The 24,305-nt window shown below is 39.2% G+C and overlaps 1 protein-coding gene and 1 non-coding gene across 3 annotated transcripts in view; one reads left to right on the top strand and one right to left on the bottom strand.

Annotated features, from left to right (window-relative positions):
• DENND5B (DENN domain containing 5B) overlaps positions 1 to 24,305 on the top strand; it is a 210,657-nt gene that overhangs the window by 14,473 nt on the left and 171,879 nt on the right. The window lies entirely within an intron of this gene.
• On the bottom strand, positions 17,323 to 17,395 carry TRNAG-UCC (transfer RNA glycine (anticodon UCC)). Its single transcript has one exon. It is a non-coding gene; the product is annotated as a tRNA-Gly (tRNA).

Raw genomic sequence — 24,305 nt, 5'->3', positions numbered from 1 at the left:
CCTTGTGATGTAAATCCACCTGTTTTGCGTAATTGTCTCCTGCCCTGGCCTAGAGAATCCAGGTTTCTGCTTTGGAGATCGTGTTTTCTTGCCTTCCCTGTCTCCCTCTTTTCTAGTACAACACACTCCCACTGTTATTTAACACAGAAAATTATTCTATAGTTTGAGGAAACATTCATGTAGAAGTGATATCTAAATTAAGTTTCCAGTAGTCAGCATGGCACAAGTTTGCTCATAGACTTTTGTACTTTTTTTTTTCCCCCTAATCCCTTCTTCAAAGATCACCCTTATTTTCATCTTAGTCCTCTTAAAACCACAACCTGCTCTTTTGGTTCTTTTTTCTATAACATCGTGGAGAAGGGAAAATAATTTTTTGGCAGAAATTTTCACTGTCATTAACATCTCATAGTGAAGAAGTTGAGGCCTCATGAATCCTCCAGTTACCTTCATCCCCAGCACAAACAGGGAGGGGGTTTGTTTGTTTTTTGGGCCACGCTGTGGCTCGTGGGGTCTTTGTTCCCTGACCAGAGATTGAACCTGGGCCCCAGCAGTGAAAGCCCCAGGTCCTAACCACTGGATCACCAGGGATTTCCCAGGGAGGAGTTTCTAATTTAATTTTTTTAAATGAATACATGAATGAATGAATGCATGCATGAATTAATTAATGAATGAATTTATGGCTATGTTGGGTCTTCGTTGCTGCACGTGGGCTTTCTCTAGTTGTGGCAGGCAGGGGCTACTCTTTGTTGTGGTATGCAGGCTTCTCATTGCGGTGGCTTCTCTTGTTGGAGCACGGGCTCTAGGCACACGGGCTCAGTAGTTGTGGCACACGGGCTTAGTTGCTCCACAGCATGTGGGATCTTCCCAGGCCAGGGATTGAACCCGTGTCCCCTGCGTTGGAAGGTGGATTCTTAACCACTGTGCTACCAGGGAAGTCCAGGGAGGATTTTCTTATTTCCTACATCTATTCAGGTTCCATACTTTCTGTTTCTAGTATCCCTTCATTTTCCTTCCTTTTCCTTCCCTCATAGTCCTTTGGAAAAACAGGGACAGTCTGCTAGATCAACAATATTCTTTCTATATATTAAATTTATATCATTTTGTTACCTCCTAGGACTAAAATAACAAGGAGAGATTGTTTCCCTGTAGGCAGATGAAATGTGAATTGTTTTGGGGGAAGTGAGCATCCCGTACTCTCATACAATTCCCTGACATGGAAGTCCTCCCTGTCATAAGAATCAGTACCAGCATATCAACTGGAATTCCATGAGAATGAGACTTTAATAAGAATAGTTTGGGCAGTAGGAATTTAGGACTGCTTAATAGGTTTAAAGCTTATGGATGATTCACTTCTAGGACCACAGTGTTTTGTTTTACTTTCCAGGTTAATTTTCTTCACTTTAAGTTTAACCCTAACTTTTTAAGGAAACTTAAGTGGCTGGGGTAACAAGATAACAAATTGTTTAAAAATGTTTCCCCATCTCCAATCTCAAGTGTGTTCTTTTTCTTAATGAACCTTTGTCCAAATTTCAAAATATTCTGGCTCAGCTCCAGGAAAATGAGCTTTTGCTTTGTGCCATTGTTCATGAGAACAATGACTGTGATTTCAGTTTATTAAACCATAAGCATTGGTACCATTGAGGTGTTTATGCTAAAATAGGTTATTTTGTTTAGTTGTTCTCACTCCTGTCTGGCAGTGCTTATTTTTCCATTGGCAGCCCTAGTTACAATTTTATTTTATAATTTTTAAAAAAATATTTATTTATCAAACAACCCATACATTGTTAGTATAGACATCGTGCAAGGTTAAAACATATTCAAACATCAAGATCCACATTCAGGGCTTCCCTGGTGGCGCAGCAGTTGATAGTCCGCCTGCCGATGCAGGGGACGCGGGTTCGTGCCCCGGTCCGGGAGGGTCCCACCTGCCGCGGAGCGGCTGGGCCCGTGAGCCATGGCCGCTGAGCCTGTGTGTCCGGAGCCTGTGCTCCGCAGCGGGAGAGGCCACGACAGTGAGAGGCCCGCGTAAGTTCTAGGGGCTGGAAGTCTGGGGTCAAGGTGTCAGCATGGTTGGGCTCTGGTGAGAGCTCTCTTCTTGGCTTGCAGATGGTTGCTTTCTTGTTGTGTCCTCACATAGCAGAGAAAGAGAAAGAGGAGGAGGAAGAGGAGTGAGAGAGAGAGAGAGAAGAGAGAGAGAGAGAGAGAGAGAGAGAGAAGAGAGACAATTTTATTTTAAATAAATACATGAAAGCCTTGCCTCACAGTGAAGGACTGACAGGCCTTGTTTACTGTGAAGCACTTGTAAACCATCTTGTCCCTGGTGGAAGGGGCCAGTGGAGAGAGAGTTAAAGTGTGCGTGTATAGAGGATGGAAGACAAAAACTTAAAACCACACCTGTTATTCCAAAATCCTCTTTTCCTGATCTCATTGATCTATCTCTTACCGTCTCTTCTACATGGAGCACAGATTTTGTGGTTAGCGTGCGAGAAATGGTACAGAGATAATCCAGACAAATACCCTAGATTCTGGAGTGCCCACGTAATTGTGCTAGAGGAGTCATTACAGGGTCTTCTGAACAAATGTCACACCTGATAAAAATTTAACAGAATCATGTTCACTCTTCCCTGGGATGAAATCTTCTCTAACTAGGAGTAAAAATGTAGCTTTTTCTGAATGTGGCCATAAGGCCAAGAAGTAGACATATTTCTTGAATCATTAGAGGGCAGAGGCCTTGCTGTGAAATGTCTGTTGACATGTATGCATATTTAGTAGTTATTTTCGTGCCCCAGTGAACCCTGTTGAATAGATCAGGTGACAGCTTTTATCTGAAAGTCAGTCTTTGAGGGGCAGCTGAAGCATGGGTGTATGTGTGTGAGAGATTGGTGTTTTTTTCAGTATAGGGGAAAGAAGTAACGTCTTAAGTTCCTTGCTCTTAAAAATAAGGAATTCTTTCATAAAATTCAGATTTGCTTTGGGACTTAAAGGAAATGATTGTATTATTTTAGTGAACATGACTGAACAGTTTTTGAATGTCTTTATCATGAGATAATGAGATACAGCCTCCTCTCAAGTGTGGGAACTATTTTGCACCCTGTTCCCCTGTTCCCTGACCTCTCTGCCTTTTGACCCTGCTGCTTTGTGTGAGATTATGGGCCTTTGAGCTTTTCACCAGTCGACCCAGGTTTCCTTACACAGAAACATAAAGCTTTAAGCTTCTTAAAAGGTGTTCTTAGAATTGAGGAGAACATTCAGATTTAATTGTGGGCATGACTTTTGTAAATATTTTTTCTTTAAAAAAGTCTGTTTTTTTTTTTCTGTCCAAAATATCTATATATTTTCTAATAGGAACTCTGAAGTTTTGTGACTGTGTGTATGACTACATATGTTGTTTTCTTTGGAGAAAAGTGTCACAAAGTGTAGGCGTTTATTTAGGGAGAGACTTAAAATTCGAGCTTTCCAGGATAAGGGAACCCAAGAGAAACCCAACTGTTTGCTCCCCATCGTTGTGTGTTTAGGTATGAGAAGTTAAAAATCTGTATTCATAGGCTGTTATGCAAGAGCCACAAATCGAATATTTTCAGAGAGAATCAATACTTTAACCTGCTTATCTTACAATAAGCACTTTTTAGACAAAAAGTGAGTAGGAAGAAAATTAGGGACAGACAAAAGGAGATGAACGCATTTAGTTTTGCTACTGTTTGTAGTTAATGTTTTTGTTTTGTTTTTGGAAAGAGGCTAAAATTAGTGTCACAAATAAAGGTTTGTTGATTGTCTATGTATTTTATTATTGTTTTGCATACTATCTTCAAGTTTATCCAGAAAACTACGCATTTGCTCTGTTTTGGACATTTTAGTAGGACTTTCTGAGGAATGTGTGTTTTACACACTGTCCGAAGCCTTTATAATAATGAAGCTTTTGGACTTTTGTTTACATGGCACTTTGCTGCTACGGAATGTCCTACCAGAAGTGAGGATAGGTAGAATAATTGGCTTGAAATAATAAAAGACAATAAGTGCTTTTAAAAAAAGTATGTGGCTTTTAAATTATAAAAATAATATATCCTCAATTCAAAAGCTGAAGAATAGAGGATTGTATTAAGAAAACACAAGTATCTGTTATCCCAAAGGGGTGGAATTTAAATTAAGAAAAGAAGTTCTGATTTCTGGTCACTAGTTAGAAGCCAGAGTGACCATTTTACTGAGGTGTTGTGGTTAAATGAGCTGAGCAATAATCTGAGAAACACAATAAGATTTTCTTTTTTCCAAGTCATTGCTGTTGATTTAGTAAGACAGTTGTGATGATCTCTGTGAAGAATTGTTGGTTGAAGGAGTGAATGAATAAATAATATGGCGTTGTCTACCTCAGGTGTTTACTTTGAGAGATAAAATTAAATCCTTAGTACTTACAACAGAATTTTTTAAAAACCAAAATCCTCTGTAAGATCAGTAATTAAAATGAAATGGAAAAAGAAAGAGTAGCTTTGAATCTCAGGAGTTTAACACTAAAATAATATACTAAAAATGTTTTTGATTATGGAAAAGAAAGAGGAAAGCACTGGTGGACAAATGAGATAGGAAGACAGAGGAAAGAGAAGCTGGTAAGCAAAAGAGGCAGTTCAGTGACAAATGAGATACACTCTTGATCTCTGTCTTCCTGGGAATCCAAATTATTCATAGTCACATAGCAGAATGGAAATACGTTTAGATGGCATTAGAAACCTCTGATGGAAAATCTGGTTGTCTCCCCTCAGGTTGCTGAGTCCAGAAGCAGCAGCAGACCTGACACTTGTCCCTCACAGCTCCCTTCCTGTCTCCCACGTGGGGGCTGTGTAAACATTTCAGGAGCAATGCTGGCACTGGCCTCAGAGAATTCAGAGAGCAGGGCCTGCAGTTTCCCTTTTCATGTAGCAGAATAATAAGAACAGGGACAACTTTTTGATTGTCTTACAATGTTTTGGCTGTTGGTTCTTTTAGATCCTTTCTGTAAATTACTTTCCTCCTAAAAGACACTTAGTCATATGTTTAATGTGTTTAACCAACCAACCAGAGACCTTAAGATACCAAAGAAGGCATGTTTGTCATTGTAATTGGAAAAACTTTACAAGGACAGATGTGCTTCTCTCATTTTCTTTAAACCTGTCAATTTCCTACCATGAATATGAATTTTGTTAGTAATGACCATGCATTCTAAAAATTTTGAGTAAATGAGGCAAAATGCTTCCTCCAAAAGAAATTTTTTTAAGGACAGAGAGAGAGGGAGAGGGAGGGAGAGGGAGGGGAGGAGGGAGAGAGGACTGTTAGTTCTTATCTGGAGAGTATTATTTGCATTTTTGTTTCTGTTTAGTTGTTTTTTTAGGAGGGCTGAATTGAGGTGAATTTTAGTTGCTCCAAACTCTGAGACTAGCAGTGGTTCTTTAAAAAAATTTTTTGAGAATATTAGCACATTGACAAAAGAAAGTAGAGGGGCAAAACGTGGGGAAGGGGGTGTTTATTTATGCCCAGATCTCTGCTCCCACTGTTTGTTTCTAGAACTGAATGTTAAAAGAGGTATACAGACTAGCCTCCTTTAAGCATTTCATGGAGTGGAAATGAGTTGTATCTAGCTTTTAGAAGACTTTTCTATCAGAATGCTTGTGACTATAGGTCAAACAGAACCTAAGAAGTGAAGGAATTTGGCTGGTTCACATAACAGTTTTTTTGGGTGGAGGTGATCAGGTATAGTTTAAACAGAGCTCTCGCCCCGGCTCCCTGCAGTTCTTTATGCTCCGTCTGTCCCCATTTGGCTTCACATTTGCATATCACATCTTCACTAGAGGGGATTTAACTTTTCCTCCTCCACTCCCCATTCTGGGTCTTTGCTATGACCAGTCCACTTTAGGTCACACTTCCCTAAGGCCATCCTTGAACTATTAGTGTGGCCAAGGGAAATGGGGTTAAACTGACTGTTTAGAGACCAGTTTGGGATGAAAACTACAGGGCTGCTTCACAATGGAAGAGTGCTGGGGTGGCTGCTGGAAAGCATCCTTGCTGAATGCTAGAGTGTGAAGACAGAAAAGAGCCCCTCAAAGGCTTTTAACAAGGGAATGGCATGCTCCAGGATGAGGGGTGTAGAATAGAATTAAACTGGGAAGAGACTAGAAGTGGGGAGCCAATTAGGAGATTGTTCTCCAAAACAAACTAGAGGGGAAAGGCCTGAACTAGGATAGTGGCAGTGGGAGCAAAGAAGCGAGGATGGATGTAGGAGATAGGGTAGACATAGGATGAATTGAACTAGGCAACCTTAGTGTATGTGAGGTTAAAGGGGAGGTGAGATGCACGTGACTCGACTTTGGGCCCGGGCAACAAGGATATAAGAATGTCATTCATAGAAGGAACACAGGAGGAAATAAAATTTCAGAGGATGTAGGTGAGTTTAGTTTTGAATTTGTGGTGCTGGTATGGCATTATTTTCCTTTATAGCAGGGTGGACCAAAACCACTTTCTCCACACCTTATTATAATAGTAGTGATTAACTATGTTGAAGGATGTGTGTGTGAGCAGGTAGTGGAGCTAGAACTTGAATTCAAGCCTTCAGACCCAGAATTCCATGATCTTTATATGATGTCACACTTACTTCTATTTATAGATATAACTCATGCATTCTTTTCTCCTCCTTTTCTCTCCCTCCCTCCCTCCTTTTCTTTCTTTTTCTTCTAAGGGAGGCAATAATGTGTGTATGTTAATTTAAAACTGTGTTTTTAAACATGAAGTATAAAAATACCATAATTAAGAAAAATATAGAAACTGCCCAGGACACAAGCTGAGAGACTTATTTTTTGAGTTAGGGTAATTTGTTGGGCATTAATTAGTAAGTAATTTACCTTTCTCCTGCAGTGCTTCAGTTTATAGTTAAAATGCACAGTTTTTGTGGTAGGCTTTAGTAGAGCATTTAGAATACATCTGTATTCTTCAGCTATGAGGCAGTGAACCATATGCTGCATAAAACTCTTTGGAGTTTGTACAGCAAACAACTACCAGACCAGTACTGAATGTCTGCAAGTGCTTGTACTGGGTTCTAGGCATTCCCACCTAGAACGTTCAGGTCCTCTGGTACTCCTATAGAACTATGCATACCAATTGTCTGAAAATGCTTGTATAGTGGGTACTGTAGAGGCTGGTGAGATATAATTGCTCAAGAAACATCAGCTACTACCCTCTTTAACATAATTGGTTGGATTAAACCTCAGACACTGGTGAGATTTAAGATGTTGCCGGAATTCTCCTTTAGACATTAAAAGATAATTCCTAGGATTGCATCCTTTTTTTAAAAAATGACAGCCAACCTTATCCATTATTTTTAAATACGTAATACATTTACATGGAATCATTTTCAGAAGATACAAAAAGATTATGTTAAACAATATGTCCCCTTTCCTCAGCTGTCCAGTTCCTTTCCCCAGACACAACCATATAGTTATCACTTTCTTGTGAATACTTCTAGAGATATACTGTGTTCCATGACATGTTTCTTATTAATTCCAGAGTATAGTCTTACTTTTGAACTTTGATGTATTTCTCTTACCCATGTTGTTGCCCTTTTACCTCACTTTATTTAGTAATGTTAATGATAAAGGTATTGCTCAAATTATATTTTTTATTGCTTATAGCAGGTCAGGTACAAACCCTAGTTTGCAGTTGGCAGTCGTGTTCAGAGATGTTAAATGACTTGCCAAAGTTTGCATTGCTTTTGTAGAATTAGAACCAGAGGAAGGTTCTTCTCCAAATTCAGGCCCCCTTCCCTACAGAAGAACTTAACTATTCTCATGGGTAAAAGAGCCCACCCCTTTAATCTATTGGAAAGCAGAGTGCTTATAATTAAAAAGAACGATAATAAACTCATTAAACTTAAATCGCATTCTGAATGAAAGCAAGACCAACTTTGGGCTGTTGTATGCATGAGAATTACAGATTTTGTTGGTTGCCCGTCTATTTTAGGAATAGATTATCTACACATACGGACATAAACTTGTTTTATTGAGCTTTCCTTTATTGCTCTTCACTTTATTGCGTTTTTACCTTGTGTCCAACAAGTCTCTCGGTGCCATTTTTACAATAGCATTTGCTCACTTTGTGTCTCTTTGTCACATTTGGTAATTCTCGAAATATTTCAGACTTTTTCATTATTACTGTAATATTTGTTATGGTGATCTGTGTTAAATGATCTTTGATGTTACTATTGTAATTGTTTTGGGGCACCACGAACCAAGCCCGTATAAGATAGAACTTAATATATGCATGTATTCTTTTTTTATTTTTAATAGATCTTTATTGGAGTATAATTGCTTCTCAATACTGTGTTAGTTTCAGTTGCACAACAAAGCGAATCAGCCATATACATACACATGTCCCCATATCCCCTCCCTCTTGAGCCTCCCTCCCACCCTCCCTGTCCCACCCCTCTAGTTCATTGCAAAACACCAAGCTGCTGCTTCCCACCAGCCAACTATTTTACATTCGGTAGTGCATATATGCCGATGCTACTCTTACTTGGCCCCAGCTTCCCCCTCCCACCCCAAGTCCTCAAGTCCATTCTCTATGTCTCCCTCTTTATTCCTGCCCTGCAACTCGGCTCATCAGTACCATTTTTTTTTTTTTAGATTCCATATATAGGCGTTAGCATACAGTATTTGTTTTTCTCTTTCTGACTTACTTCACTCTGTATGACAGACTCTAGGTCCATCCACCTCACTACAAATAACTCAGTTTTGTTTCTTTTTATGGCTGAGTAATATTCCATTGTATGTATGTGCCACATCTTCTTTATCCAGTCATCTTTTGATGGACATATAGGTTGGTTCCATGTCCTGGCTATTATAAATAGTGCTGCAGTGAGCATTGTGGTACATGTCTCTTTTTGAATTATGGTTTTCCAGGGTATATGCCCAGTAGTGGGATTACTGGGTCATATGGTAGTTCTATTTTTAGTTTTTTAAGGAACCGCCATACTGTTCTCCATAGTGGCTGTATTAATTTACATTCCCACCAACACTGCAGGAGGGTTCCCTTTTCACCACACCCATTCCAGCATTTATTGTTTCTAGATTTTTTGATGATGGCCATTCTGACCGGTGTGAGGTGACACCTCATTGTAGTTTTGATTTGCATTTCTCTAATAGTTAGTGATGTTGAGCATCTTTTCATGTGCCTCTTGGCCATCTGTATGTCCTCTTTGGTGAAATGTCTACTTAGGTCTTCTGCCCATTTTTAAACTGGATTGTGTGTTTTTTTGATATTGAGTTTCATGAGCTGTTTGTATATTTTGGAGATTAATCCTTTGTCTGTTGTTTCATTTGCAAATATTTTCTCCTATTCTGAGGGTTGTCTTTTTTATGGTTTCCTTTGCTGTGCAAAAGCTTTTAAGTTTTATTAAGTCCCATTTGTTTATTTTTGTTTTTGTTTCTGTTGCTCTAGGAGGTGGGTCAAAAAGGATGTTGCTGTGGTTTATGTCAAAGAGTGTTTTTCCTATGTTTTCCTCTAACAGTTTTATAGTGTCTGGTCTTAAATTTAAGTCTTTAAGCCATTTGGAGTTTATTTTTGTGTATGGTGTTAGGTAGTGTTCTAATTTCATTCTTTTACATATAGCTGTCCAGTTTTCCCAGCACCACTTATTGAAGAGGCTATCTTTTCTCCACTGTATATTCTTGCCTCCTTTGTCATAAATTAGGTGCCCATATGTGTGTGGGTTTATCTCTGGGCATTCTATCCTGTACCATTGATCTGTATTTCTGTTTTTGTGCCAGTACCATACTGTCTTGATTACTGTAGCTTTGTGGTGTAGTTTGAAGTCAGGGAGCCTGATTCCTCCAATTCTGTTTTTCTTTCTCAAGATTGCTTTGGCTATTTGGGGTCTTTTGTGTTTCCATACGAACTGTAAAATTTTTTGTCCTAATTCTGTGAAGAATGCCAGTGGTAGTTTGATAGGGATTGCATTGAATCTGTAGATTGCTTTGGGTAGTATCACAATGTTGATTCTTCCAGTCCAAGAACATTGTATATTTTGCCATGTTTATGTCATCTTTGATTTCTTTCATCAGGGTTTTATAGATTTCTGAGTACAAGTCTTTCGCCTCCTTAGGCAGGTTTATTCCTAGGTATTTTATTCTTTTTGTTGCAGTGGTAAATAGGAGTGTTTCCTTAATTTCTCTTTCTGATTTTTCATTGTTTGTGTACAGGAATGCCAGAGATTTCTGTGCATTAATTTTGTATCCTGCAACCTTATCAAATTCACTGATTAGTTCTAGTAGTTTTCTGGTGGCATCTTTAGGATTTTCTATGTATAGTGTCATGTCATGGCAAGCAGTGACAGTTTTACTTCTTTTCCAAGTTGTATTTTATTTCTTTTTCTTTTCTGATGGCTGTGGCTGGGACTTCCTAAACTATGTTGAATAAGAGTGGCGAGAGTGGACATCCTTGTCCTGTTCCTGATCTTAGTGGAAAAGCTTTCAGTTTTTCACCATTTAGTATGATGCTTGCTGTGAGTTTGTTATATATGGCTTTTATTACGTTGAAATAGGTTCCCTCTGTGCCCATTTTCTGGAGAGTTTTTATCATAAATGGGTGTTGAATTTTGTCAAAAGCTTTTTCTTCATCTATTGAGATGATCCTATGTTTTTTTTCCCTTAATTTATTAAGATGGTATATCACATTGATTTGCATACATTGAAGAATCCTTGCATCCCTGGGATAAATCCCACTTGATCATGGTGTATGTTTCTTTTAATGTGCTGTTGGATTCTGTTTGCTAGTATTTTGTTCAGGATTTTTGCACCTATGTTCATCAGTGATATTGGTCTTTAATTTTCTTTTTTTGTGATATCTTTGTCTGGATTTGGTATCAGGGTGATAGTGGCTTCGTAGTATCAATTTGGGAGTGTTTCTCCCTCTGCGATTTTTTGGAAAGGTTTGAGAAGGGCTGGTATTAGCTCTTCTCTAAATGTTTGATAGAATTCGCATGTGAAGCCATCTGGTCCTGGACTTTTGTTTGTTGGAAGATTTTTAATTACGATTTCAATTTCATTACTTGTTATAGGTCTGTTTATATTTTCTAATTCTTCCTGGTTCAATCTTGGAAAACTGCACCTTTCCAAGAATTTGTCCATTTCTTCGTGGTTGTCCATTTCATTGGCATATAGTTGTTTGTAGTAGTCTCTTAGAATCCTTTGTATTTCTCCAGTTGCGATTTCTCCTTTTGATTTGCATCCTCTCCCTTTTTTTCTTGATGAGTCTGGCTAAGGGTTTATCAGTTTTATCTTCTCAAAGAACCAGCTTTTATTGATCTTTGCTATTGTTTTCTTCGTTTCTGTTTCATTTATTTCTGCTCTGATCTTTATGATTTGTTTCCTTCTACTGACTTTGTGTTTTCTTGTTCTTCTTTCTCTAGTTGTTTTAAGTGTAGGATTAGATAGTTTATTTGAGATTTTTCTTGTTTCTTGAGGTGAGATTGACTTGCTGTAAACTTCCCTCTTAGAACTGCTTTTGCTGTGTCCCATAGGTTTTGGGTCGTGTTTTCATTATCATTTGTTTCTATGTATTTTTTTATTTCTTCTTTGATTTCTTCAGTGATCTCTTGTTTATTTAGTAGCACACTGTTTAGCCTGCATGTATTTTTTTTTTACACTTTTTTTCCCCCTATAATTGATTTCCAATCTCATAGCGTTGTGGTCAGAAAAGAAGCTTGATACGATTTCAGTTTTCCAAGGCTTGATTTCTGACCCAAGATGTGATCTGTCCTGGATAATGTTCTGTGTGCACTTGAGAAGAAGGTGTATTCTGCCACTTTGGGGTGGAATGTTCTATAAATATCAATTAAATCTATCTGATCTATTGTGTCATTTAAAGGTTGTGTTTCCATATTTATTTTCTGTTTGAATGATCTGTACATTGGTGTAAATGGCGTGTTAAAGTCCTCTGTTGTTATTGTGTTAATGTTGATCTCTCCTTTCATGGTTGTTGATCTCTCCTTTCATGGTTGTTAGCATTTGCCTTATGTATTGTGCTCCTGTGTTGGGTGCGTAATCATTTATAATTGCTATATCTTCTTGGATTGATCCTTTGATCATTATGTAGTGTCCCTCCTTATCTCTTTTAACAGCCTTTATTTTAAAGTCTATTTTATCTGATACGAGTATTGCTACTCCAGCTTTCTTTTTTTCTTTTTCTTTTTTTTTTTTTTTGCGGTACACGGGCCTCTCGCTGTTGTGGCCTCTCCTGTTGTGGAGCACAGGCTCCAGACACGCAAGCTCAGTGGCCATGGCTCACAGGCCCAGCCGCTCTGCTGCATATGGGATCTTCCCGGACTGGGGCATGAACCCGTGTCTCCTGCATTGGCAGCAGGACTCTCAACCACTGCACCACCAGAGAAGCCCCTCCAGCTTTCTTTTGATTTTCATTTGCATGGAATATCTTTTTCCATCCCTTCACTTTCAGTCTGTATGTGTCCCTAGGTCTGAAGTGGGTCTCTTGTAGACAGCATATATATGGGTCTTATTTTTGTATCCATTCAGCCAGTCTGTGTCTTTTGGTTGGGGCATTTAATCCGTTTACATTCAAGGTTATTATCGATATGTATGTTCCTATTGCCATTTTCTTAATTATTTTGGGTTTGTTTTTGTGGGTCTTTTTCTTCTCTTGTGTTTCCTACCTAGAGAAGTTTCTTTAGCATTTGTTGTAAAGCTGGTTTGGTGGTGCTGAGTTCTCTTAGCTTTTGCTTGTCTGTAAAGCTTTTGATTTCTCCATCGAATCTGAATGAGATCCTTGCTGGGTAGAGTAATCTTGGTTGTAGGTTTTACTCTTTCATCCCTTTAAGTATATCCTGCCACTCCCTTCTGGGCTGCAGCAGTTTCCTCTGAAAAATCAGCTGATAACCTTGTGGGGATTCCTTTCTATGTTATTTTTTGTTTTTCCCTTACTGCTTTTAATACTTTTTCTTTGAATTTAATTTTTGTTAGTTTGATTAATATGTGTCTTGGTGTGTTTTTCCTAGGGTTTATCCTGTATGGGACTCTCTGTGCTTCCTGGACTTGATTGCCTATTTCCTTTCCCATGGTAGGGAAGTTTTTGGCTATAATCTCTGAAAATACTTTCTCAGACCCTTTCTTTCTCTCTTCTTCTTCTGGGACCCCTATAATTCGAATGTTGATGCATTTAGTGTTGTCCCAGAGGTCTCTGAGATTGTCTTCAATTCTTTTCATTCTTTTTTCTTTATTCTGCTCCTCAGCAGTTATTTCCACCATTTTGTTTTCCAGCTCACTTATTCATTCTTCTGCCTCAGTTATTGTTAATTGATGCCTTCTAGTGTATTTTTCATTTCAGTTATTGTGTTGTTCATCTCTGTTTGTTTGTTCTTTTGTTCTTTTAGATCTTTGTTAAACATTTCTTGTATTTTCTCAATCCGTTCCTCCATTCTATGTCTGAGATTCTGGATCATCTTTACTATCATTACTCTGAATTCTTTTTCAGGTAGATTGCCTATTTCCTCTTCATTTATTTGGTCTTGTAGTTTTTTACCTTGCTCCTTCATCTGTGACATATTTTTTTGCTATCTCTTTTTTTTTTTTTTTTTTCATGAGTGGGATTTTGTTCCTGTCTTATTGGCTGTTTGGCCTGAGGCTTCCAACACTGGAGTTTGTAGGCTATTGGGTAGACCTAGGTTTTGGTGCTGATATGAGGAACTCCCTGAGACCTCACTCTGTTGAATATTCCCTGAGGTTCTCTGTTAGTCCAGTGCTTTGGAGCTCCCACCGCAGGAGCTTTAGCCCAACCCCTGGCTCGTGAACCAAGATCCTGCAATCTGTGTGGGGCGGAAAAAAAAAAAAAAAACGCACAGTAACAAAGTAAAAAATAAAATTAGACTAGGAAAGTAACAGATATGTTAGAAAGAGTATAAAAATATAGATGTATCAAAATTGGAAGGTACACTAGTAACACAGTAGTAAAAAAGAGGAGGAGGGAAAAGGAAAGAAACAAAAAAAAGATGGGGAAAAGGCCTTGGCTGTGGAGTGTGGGGCCTAAGCCAGGGCGAGGTTTGGGCGGTGGGCAGAGCCTGTGCTTAGGACCCACAGGGCAGGAAAAGGCCCTGGGGGCCGTGGGGGGTGGGGCTTAGGCTCAAGGAACAGAAGGGGCCCAGGCGTGCCCCCCACCCCTGGTCTCAGAGGGCAGGGGCCCACACCTGGGAGCCCAGCAGGCTTCTTGGGCTCGAGTGGGCAGGGCACATGCCCTCCTCTCCTCTTCTCTTCTGGTCTGGTGGGGCCCCTCCCGCCTGCCTCTCTTGATCTCCCCGGCCTCAGGGGCGCCAATCCTGTCTGGCCTCCACTTCTCCTCCCCTCTCAGTCCCCCTACGTCCTACCAGTTCACTTTGGGGTTCCTCCCGTCTCCTTGGGTGTTAGAGTTTGTCGCCACCAGCCGGCTGGCGCCCTAGTTGTGGGGAGACAGTAACTCCGCGTCTTCCCACACCGCCGTCTTGACTCCGCCTCCTATGTGGGTATTCTGACTGCTCTACTGATCTACTGTTCCCCCGTCTCCCTCTCCTCGGGCCTCCCTGTTTCCTGAGACACAGCAATATTGAAATTAGGTCAATTAATAACCCTACAGTGGCCTCTAAGTGTTCAAGTGAAAGGAAGAGTCGCATGTCTCTTGCTTTAAATCAAAAGCTAGAAATGATTAAGCTTAGTTATTACGGCATGTCGAAAACCGAGACAGGCAGAAAGCTAGGCCTTTTACACCAGTCAGCCAAGTTGTAAATGCAGAGGATTGAAGATGTGACTGAATTTCTGCAATCTCACGATTAAACTTGAATGGATGAGGAGTTCCTTCTTATGGATGAGCAAAGAAAGCGTTTTCTGGAGATGGAATCTACTCCTGGTGAAGATGCTGTGAAGACTGTTGAAATGACAGCAAAGAGTTAGAATATTACATAAACTGAGTTGATAAAGCAGCAGCGTTTGAGAGAATTGACTCCAGTTTTGAAAGTATTCCCACCGTGGGTAAAATGCTATCCAACAGCATTGCATGCTACAGAGAAGTTGTTCATGAAAGGAAGAGTCAATTGATGTGGCAAACTTCATTGTTGTCTTATTTTAAGAAATTGCCACAGGGGATTCCCTGGCAGTCCAGTGGTGAAGACTCTGCGCTTTCATTGCCTAGGGCGCGGGCTCGATCCCTGGTCAGGGAACTAAGATCCCACAAGCCCGCACAAAAAAGAAACTGCCACATCCACCCCACCCGTCACCATCCACCACCTGATCCGTCAGTCAGCAGCCATCAACCTTGAGGCAAGAACCCCCACCAGTAAACAACTCACTGAAGGCTCAGATGATGGCTAAGCATTTTTTTAGCAATAAGGTATTTTAAATTAACGTACATACATTGTATTTTTTTAGGCTTAGTGCTATTGCATACTTAATAGACTACAGTATAGTGTAGGTATAACTTTTATGTACGCTGTAAAACCAAAAAATTCACATGACTCACTTTACTGCAGTATTAGCTTCATTGCCGGTGGTCTGCAGCCAAACCCACAGTATTTCTGAGGTATGCCTCTAATTGACCAAAGACACCCACATAAGCAAGACATATATATGTCAGTCAAAAGGGCTCAACAGCATAAATGTAAAAGGACTCAAGAGAGATAACCTTTTCTTTTAATAGATAGGGGAAAATCATCCACAAGTGTAACTGCGCATGCTGGGTTAATGAAAATTTTACTTAAAAAAAAACCTTTATTGGGACTTCCCTGGTGGTCCAGTGGTTAAGAATCTGCTTTCTAATGCAGGGGGCCTGGGTTCAATCCCTGGTCAGGGAACTAAGATCCCACATGCCGCAGGGCAACTAAGCCTGTGCGCCGCAACTACTGAGCCTGAGTGCTCTGGAGCCTGTGAACCACAACTACAGAGCCCAGGCGCTCTGGAGCCCGTGTGCCACAGCTAGAGAGCCTGAGCGCCACAACAAAGAGCCCTTGTGCTCTGGAGCCCAGTGCCACAACAAGCAAGAAGCCCATGTGCCACAGCGAAGAGCCCACGTGCTACAGCTAAGACCTGATGCAGCCAAAATAAATAAACAAATAAATTAAATAAATTTTAAAAAATTAAAAAAAACTTTATTATCAGGAATTCCCTGGCTGTCCAGTGGCTAGGCCTTGGTGCTTTCACTGCCAAGGGCCTGGGTTCAATCCCTGGTTGGGGAACTAAGATCCCATAAACGGTGCCACATGGCCAAAACAAACAAACAAACATTTTATTATCTAAAGAAGTACGGAACACATGTTTTGGTTTAATTAACCTTTTGCTTTGGTAAGATACATTTCTATAAATTATGTGACGTCACCTGGATTTCATGGAGTCTTGGTATGTTAAGTGGAAGTTTTGATGGATTATGGTAGTTAAGTAGGAAATTAGCGACTTCCCTGGTGGCGCAGTGGTTAAGAATCCACCTGACAATGAAGGGGACATGGGTTCGAGCCCTGGTCCAGGAGGATCCCACATGCCGCAGAGCAACTAAGCCCATGCACCACAACCACTGAGCCTGTGCTCTAGAGCCCACGAACCACAACTACTGAGCCCACGTACCACAACTGCTGAAGCCTGCATGCCCAGAGCCCATGCTCACAACAAGAGAAGCCACCGCAGTGAGAAGCCCACGCACCACAACCAAGAGTAGCCCCCACTCGCCACAACTAGAGGAAGCCTGTGTGCAGCAACGAAGACCCAACACAACCAAAAGTAAATAAATTAATTTGTTTTTAAAAAAAAGTAGGAAATTAGCCAGTGTAGAGTATGTTTTGTTTTGTCTGCTTAGAAAAAACCCCCAAAAAACAACAAAAAAAAACCCTCATTAGTATGGAAAGTTTGAAACATACATGAAAGAGAATAGTATAATGGATCCATGTGTGCCCGTTAACTAATTATCAGCTTACTGCCATATTATTTTATCATCACCCTCCTCCCTCCTTACTCCTACCTACCACTACAGAATTATTTTGAAACAAATGCCAGATTTTGTCATTTCAACCATAATCTTTTAGAATGTTTCTCTAAAGATAGGTACTCTTTTATGTACACTTTAATGAAATGAGTTTTGGTTTTCTATTTAATCTTCAGGTCCCAGCTACAAACAATTTATGTAATGAATAAACAATATGAAATGTTTCATTAACCAAATGCAATAATTAATTCAAGAAGTAAATCTTGTGTGTGCTTTTAACATTTTGAAAGTTAAATTGACATAGATTTTAAAAATGTGACTAATTTTTTTTTTTGGGGCCGTGCCACGTGGCATGGGGGATCTTAGTTTCCTGACCAGGGATTGAACCTGTGCCCCCTGCAGTGGAAGTGCAGAGTCCTAACCACTGGACCACCAGGGAATTCCCAAGATGTAACTAATTATTAAAAGCATCAATGTTATTCTAGTTTAGAAATTTAGATTTTTTTTAACTTGTCTTTTTCTACTTTTTTTATTGAGATATAGTTGAGTTACAATATTGTATAATTATACAATAGTGAATCACAATTTTTAAAGATTATGCTTCACTTACAGTTATTATGAAATATTGTCTACATTCCCTGAGCTGTAAAATAAGAGGCTCTTTCTTTTAACATCTTGTTATAAGTAAGCTGTCAATAGGACCACTTGCTTGTATTAGTTAACTATTGCTAAGGAACAAATTATCTTAAAATTTAGTGCTGAACAGAAGTGTGTATTATCTTGCATACTTTCTGAGGGTCAGGAATCCAGGAGCAGCTTAGCTGGGTGCTTCTGGCTCAGAGTCTCTCTCATATAAGGTTGCAGTCAAGCTGTTGGCAGGGACTGCAGTCACCCCAGGGCCCTGCCCGGCTGTGGCTGAAGAATCTGTTTCTACACTCATTTGTGTGGCTGTTAGCAGGCCCCTGTTTCTCACCACTTGGGCCTCTCTGTAGGCTGCCTCTTTGTCCTAATTACGTGGCTGCTGGCTTCCTTCAGAGCAAATGATGAGAGAGACAGACAGACACAGACAAACAGATGGAGAGAGGGGCCCATGATGGAATCTGTGGTTTTTTTATAACCTTATCTCAGAAGTGGCATACCATCGTTTCTGCCTTATGCTGTTCGACCCACAGTCCAACCCTATTTCACTGTGAGAGGGAGTTCCTCAGGGCTGTGGATGTCAGGAGGGAGGGGTCATTGAGCCATCTTGCGGGCTGGCTACCACGGATGATTTTGGCAATATTAAAGCTTTTAAATCTCTGATTTAGGACTTAAAACCTTCCGCAGTGATTTTAAATAGAGTATGTCACAGCTGTACTAGTGGGCAGGATTTGCAGCAATCTGTATTTGAAAGAAGTAATACGGATCTGCTCTTGGAGAGAGTGCAGGCTCTGAAGCAGACTGCGTTGGGCAGGTTATTTACATTCCTTTCACCTAATGGTAATAGTACTCTAGCTCCTCTTGGCATTTGCTGATCAAATGCTTAGAACAGTGCCTGGCGCATAGTAGGCGCTTACATGTTATTTGTAATTTTAATGTTTATTGTTAAAGAACTTGAGTGAACTCAGCTGCTTTTGTCTCTGGAGTATAGGGTACAGTGGTGGGAGATGAGTCTGGAGGGGTAGGCGGGGACGAGTGTGCTCTGGGAAGGGTGAGCCTTCCCCTCTGTCAGCTAAGCAGAGTTGATTTGTACTTATGTTTGGTAACCCTTGGCAATTAGTGTGTATTTTAAGCTACTTTGTTTCCGGAAGAGTGGTCAGGCTTTTGTAGCACTTCCTTTGTCCATTTTTGCTTCAGCAGTAACACCTACCTAGACTCATGCTTCGGCCTCAGCAGTACAGGGCACACAGGTGTTGTTTTCTTTTCTTTAAAAATTAAAAACAAAAAACAGTCCCACTTTGAAAGAGAAATGTTGGTGGTATTGCTCTTTAAAAAAGAAAAGAAAAAGGAAAATGAAAAAAAGAAAGAATGAAAAGGGTGGTAGTAGAAGGGAACTGAAAAGTGCTTGATAGATTATGTAAGGAAGCATTTGGCTTTGGTCAGAAATTTAGTAGTTGGCCAGCTGCAAGCGAACCCATCTGGCACCCTTTTTCATTATTCTTCTGAAATATTCATGGGTTCCAACAGTCCCTGCCTTGTTTCCATTAGAGTCTCACATATTCTCAGTTTTGGTAGCCAATCTGGGGTTGCAGTGGGTTGCCCTTGTTTTCTTTCATTGTTGTTGTGGATGTAATCAATAAAGAATAGACACTCAAGGAAAAGTTTGTGTATACTCAAATTCTCTTGAAAAATAAACTGTGAAACAAATGAAATAATGTCAGATTTGAATAAAGTAACCACTACAGTTCATTATGCTTAAAAGTACGTATGATACTCTAAGCATGTCTGAATTATGAATCTCTTTTGATCTTTAAAGAGTACCCTTCATTTTCATAAAAGAAATTTTATTTTTGATTTAAAGAGCATATGATTAGTAAACTTAAAAAAATTTGTTTGTAAAAGACATTTGCATGTTTCTTATTTCTTAGAGTTCTCTTGAAATCATTTAGAATGTAGATCAAGAGAGAGCATAAGGAATCCTTTTATATTTTAAGATTAGCTTTCTTTATTGAATTATAGTTGATTTATAATATTAATTTCAAGTATATAACATAGTGATTCAATATTTTTATAGATTATACTCCATTTAAATAATGGCTGTGTTTCCCTGTGCTGTACACTATATCTTTGTTGTTTATCTATTTTATACATAGTAGCTTGTATCTTTTAATCCCATACCCCTAACTTGTCCCTTCCCCTCCCCTCTCCCCACTGGTAACTGCTAGTTAGTTCTCTGTGTCTGTCTCTTTCTGTTTTGCTATATATATTTCTTTTAGTTTTTAGATTTCCACGTATGAGATAACGTAGATTGTCTTTCTCTGACTTGTTTCACTAAACATAATACTCTCTAGGTCCATCTATATTGTTGTTGCAAACGGCAGGATTTCATTCTTTCTTATGGCTGAGTACTATTCCATAGAGTGTGTGTGTGTGTGTGTGTGTGTGTGTGTGTGTGTGTGTGTGTGACATCTTCTTTATCCATTCATCTGTTGATGGACACTTAGGTTGCTTCCATATCTTGCCTATTGTAAACAATGCTGCTATGAACATTGGAGTCCATGTATCTTTCTGAATTAGTGTTTTCATTTTTTTCAACTATATACTCAGAAGTGGAATTGCTGGATCATATGGTAGTCCTATTTTTAATTTTTTGAGGAACCTCCATACTGTTTTCCACAGTGGCTGCATCAGTTTACATTCCCACCAACAGTGCACAAGGATTCCCCTTTTCTCTACATCCTTGTTATTTCTTGTCTTTTTGATGATAGCCTGTCTGACAGGTGTGAGGTGATATCTCATTGTGGTTTTGATTTGCATTTCCCTGATGACTAGTGATGTTAAGCATCTTTTCCTGTGCCTTTTGGCTATCAATATGTCTTCTTTGGAAAAATGTCAATTCAGAGCTTCTGCCCATTTTTTAACTGGGTTCTTTGGGTCTTTTTTTTTTTTTTTTTTTTTTTTGCTGTATGCGGGCCTCTCACTGCTGTGGCCTCTCCCGTTGCGGAGCACAGGCTCCGGACACACAGGCTCCGCGGCCATGGCTCGCGGGCCCAGCCGCTCCGCGGCACGCAGGATCCTCCGGGATCGGGGCACGAACCCGCGTCCCCTGCATCGGCAGGCGGACCCCCAACCACCGCGCCACCAGGGAAGCCCCTTTGGGTCTTTTTGATACTGGGTAGTATGAGCTGTTTATATATTTTGGATATTAACCCCTTATCAGTCGTATCATTTGCAAATATTTTCTCCCATTCAGTAGGTTGTTTAACTTCTTTTACCCCAGATCATTGATACTAGAATTATTATTTAACATTCCAAAAAAAAGTTCTGAAAATTGGTCTTATAAATTACTCTCTAAGCTCATGAAAATGCTTTTTTCATTCATCTAGTTATTCCTACTTCTTTTTTTTTTCTTTTTTTTGGTTGCTGTTGTTTGTTTGTTTGATCTCAAACTCCCTTGATGTGGGCTTTAATGGAGGGACATCCTGGCACTTTGGAAGTGATGCTGTTGTCTTAAGAGGGATGCCTTGTGAGAAGCTTAAAGAGCCCCCTTACCCGGTGCTTCTTTTTTTAAAAAATTTTTTTGTTGTTGTTTTCAATTTTATTTTTTCTTTTTACCTTTGGACTCCCTTCATCAATTTCTCTGACTCCACCTCCCACCTCTGGCAACCACCAATCTGTTCTCTGTTTCTATGAACTTGGTTTTATATATATATAAAACTATATATATATATATATATATATATATATATATATATGTATAGTTTTTAGATTCTGCATATAAAAGAGATCATATGGTATTTGCCTTTCTCTGTCTGACGTATTTCACTTAGCATAATGCCCTCGAGGTCCATCCATGTTGTCATAAATGGCAAGAATTCATTCTTTTCTTATGGCTGAATAATATCCCATTATGTATATATATATCTCACAATTTCTTTATCCATTTATCCATTGATGGACGCTTTGGTTGTTTCCATATGTTGGCTATTGTAAACAATGCCGCAATTAATATTGGGGTGCATATATCTTTTCAAGTTAGTGTTTTCATTTTCTTCAGATAAATACCCAGAAGTGGAATTGCTGTATCATATTGTAGTTCTATTTTTACTTTTTTGAGGAGCCTCCATACTGTTTTCCATAGTACCTGTACCAATTTAAATTCCTACCAGCAGTGCACGTGGATTCCCTTTTTTTTTTTTCGGTACTGCCGTGTGGCTTATGGGATTTTAGTTCCCCAACAAGCAATCGAACCCAGACCCTTGGCAGTGAGAGTGCACAGTCCTTACCACTGGACCACCAGGGAATCCCCAGGGGTTCCCTTTTCTTCACATCCTTGCCAGTACTTGTTATTTATGTTCTTTTTAATGATAACCATTCTGACAGGTGTGAGGTGATATCTCATTGTGGTTTTCGTTTGTGTTTCCCTGATGATTAATGATGTTGAGCATCTTTTCATGTACCTGCTGGCCATCTGTGTGTCTTTGGGAAAATGTCAATTCAGATCTTCTCCCCATTTTTAAATTGGATTGTTTGGGTTTTTTTTTTTTTTTTTTCTTTTGGCTACTGTAAGAGATCTTTATATATTTTGGCTATTAACCTCTTACCAGATACATGATTTGCAGGTATTTTCTCCTATTCAGTAGCTTACCTTTTCATTTTGTTAGTGGTTTCCTTTCCTGTGCAGAAGCTTTTTAGTATGATATAGTCCCACTTATTTATTTTTGTTGCAAGATTCAAAAAATCATCGCCAAGACCTATATCAAGGAGCTTACTGCCTATATTTTCTTTTGGGAGTTTTATGGTTTCAGATCTAACATTCAAGTGTTTAATCCATTTGAGTTAATTTTTGTGTATGGTGTAAGATAGTCGTTGAATTTCATTCTTTTCCATGTGGCTGTCCAGTTTTCCCATCACGATTTGTTGAAGAGACTGTCCTTTCCCCATTGTATGTTCTTGGCCCATTTGTTGTAAATTAATTGACCATTTATGTGTGGGTTTGTTTCTGCATGCTCTACTCTGTTTCATTGATCTATGTGTCGGTTTTTGTGCCAGTCACATACTATTTTAATTACTATAGCTTTGTAATATAGTTTGAAATCAGGGAGTGTGATGGCTCCAGCTTTGTTCTTCTTTCTCAAGATTGCTTTTGCTATTCAGGTTTTTTTGTGGTTCCTTACAAGTTTTGGGATTATTTGTTGTTTCTTTGAAAAATGTCATTGGAGTTTTGATAGAGATTGCACTGAATTTGTAGATTGCGTTGGGTAGTAATCACATTTTAACAATCTTGATTCTTCCAGTCCATGAGCGTGGAATATTTTTCCATTTATTTGTGTCATCAATTTTTTTTTCATTAATGTCTTGAAGTTTTTGATATCCAAGTCTTTCTCTTCCTTGGTTAAATTTATTCCTAAATATTTATTCTTTTTGATGCAGTTGTAAACAGTATTGTTTTCTTTATTTCTCTCTCTGATAGTTTGTTATTAGTGTACAGAATTGCAACAGATTTTTGTGTTGATTGATTTCATATCCTACAACTTTACTGAATTTGTTTATTAGTTCTAACAGAATTTTGATAGCTTCTTCAGGGTTTTCTATACACACTTCTTTTTTTAAGAAGAAACTTTCCCACTATTTAGGAATGTCTTTAGTGGTCACATATGACTTTCTTCTGTTAGTTCCCTGTTTTACATGGGAAGAAAACCCTTGTATATATTTTTAAAGAGGTTAGCAGTTTTTATTCATACCAACTGCTGAGATTTTACCTAGTTGAGTGATAGATTAAGATTTTAAAAACAGAGTGGGGTCAGTCTTTTCATTTTTGTAGGTTAACATTGTGAAAGCAGTGTTAAAAAAAGTAGGGGCTGTTTGTGTCACAAATTTGTATGATACAGATTTTAATGTTTGATCTTCCTTTGGTTTTTCTTCTTTTAGCTTTGGCTTCTTTGTCTGCTCTGGTCTTGCAAGATGAAGAAACATAATGGCTTTATTGGGGTCAGTGCTTCTCAGAAACCTGGCTGGCTTTATTGGTCAATAGGACCCATTTGCCACCTTTTAAACAAAGGATTTGAAGGCCTTGCAGGCTGCCCATCTGTCTTAGGAAGCTTTGTGTAGCTAACGTGTAAAAAGAAGTTTTACTTAGAGGCAGAAGGAAACCTTTTCTACGTAAGTATTTAGAATTTGTGAAAAAAAGTTTCTAGGTAAATACTGAAAGTGGCTTTCAGTTTTGTGCTATATTAGTCACCTGATTTTGTTCCCGTGTGTTAGGAAGAGATGAGTTGGACAGGATTGGAGGTCTTGTCACTGAAGTAATTAAATTGAAGTTATTGCAGATCGGCCTTTTTAGAGTAGAAAGGACTTAGTTGCTTTTATCTATTATTTTCATTCATTTTATTTCACTTGTAAAATTGCTGTCATTATGTAAATCATATACAACTATAAGCCATTTATTTCTTTAAAATTAAATTTGTTGGACTTCCCTGGTGGCGCAGCAGTTAAGAATCCACCTGCCAGTGCAGGGGACCATGGGTTCAAGACTTGGTCTGGGAAGATCCCACATGCCACGGAGCAACTAACTCCATGAACCACAACTACTGAAGCCCACACACCTAGAGCCTATGCTCCACAACAATAGAAGCCACCTCAATGAGAAGCCCACGCACCTCAATGAAGAGTAGCCCCCGCTCATTGCAACTAGAGAAAGCCCGCGTACA

This window comes from Mesoplodon densirostris, chromosome 11 (genome assembly GCF_025265405.1).
Source record: "Mesoplodon densirostris isolate mMesDen1 chromosome 11, mMesDen1 primary haplotype, whole genome shotgun sequence".
Classification (NCBI taxonomy): Eukaryota; Metazoa; Chordata; class Mammalia; order Artiodactyla; family Ziphiidae; genus Mesoplodon; species Mesoplodon densirostris.
The sequence above is the reverse complement of the archived record's forward strand: the minus strand, read 5'-3'. Positions and strand labels throughout refer to the sequence as shown.